The 793-nt window shown below is 70.7% G+C and overlaps 1 protein-coding gene across 1 annotated transcript in view; it reads right to left on the bottom strand.

Annotated features, from left to right (window-relative positions):
- Nucleotides 1–203, bottom strand: part of HSP90AA1 (heat shock protein 90 alpha family class A member 1) — a 7,220-nt gene extending 7,017 nt beyond the window's left edge. Inside the window, exon 1 of the mRNA XM_019518552.1 lies at nucleotides 185–203. The gene's annotated coding sequence lies outside the window, so the exon portion shown is untranslated. The remainder of the gene's footprint in view (nucleotides 1–184) is intronic.
- Nucleotides 204–793: the final 590 nt, after the last annotated feature.

Here is a 793-nt window from a genome sequence, read left to right as displayed (position 1 = left end):
GGGCCCCCTCCCTTCAAGCTTCCAGAACCTTCTAGACCGGCCGCCCCGCGCAGCCCGCTCAGCCTCCCCAGCCCCAGCACAGCTAGACCCCGACCACAGCTCCATGCCCGGTAGCCCCGCTCCGCCTGTACCAGTGCCGCGCGAGGCTGCAGCACCCTCGAGGAAGAGGACTCAGCGGACACTCACCTTGGCGGCGGCGGCGGCTCTTCCTGCTGCTGCTCACTACCTTGCTGCTCAGTAACGCGATACCCACTCACCCGCTCCACCCACGGCACTGCGTGCCGCGAGCCGCCGACCGCCTTATATAGCCACGGCGCCGCCTCCTTCCAGAACCATCGGGAACCTTCACTGACAGGCGCGGGGGGCGGAGGCTCCAGCCGGGAGGGGGCAGATGACGCAGGAGCCCGAGGGGCCAATTGCGCAGGCGTCAGCTCTGGCCCCGCCTCCGCGCAGGCGCACCTCGAGGGGGCGAAGGCGGCGCGTGCGCGCTGGTAGGATCCTGCCGCCCCACGCGGCCCACGTCGCTAACTGTCAGCGCGGGAGGGGAGAGGCAAGGCACATGCGCGGTAACTGCTCGCCCCGACTGTTGGGCTCGCGCCGCTCCAGGGGGCGGGGCGGGGATTACACAAATCACAGTGATGTCATCCCCCGGTCGCCTGCCCGCCTTGCAGAACGTCCTAGAAGCGGGGGACTGGCCCCGCCCCTCCCGCGGAGCGCCCGGCTCCGAATGTCCTAGAAGCAGCCGGGCTCTGTTGGAAAGGCCCCCCCCCCCTCCCCTCCCCCACAGCCACGG

This window comes from Gavialis gangeticus, unplaced genomic scaffold (assembly GCF_001723915.1).
Source record: "Gavialis gangeticus isolate Ggan-Ray unplaced genomic scaffold, GavGan_comp1, whole genome shotgun sequence".
Lineage (NCBI taxonomy): Eukaryota > Metazoa > Chordata > Crocodylia > Gavialidae > Gavialis > Gavialis gangeticus.
The sequence above is the reverse complement of the archived record's forward strand: the minus strand, read 5'-3'. Positions and strand labels throughout refer to the sequence as shown.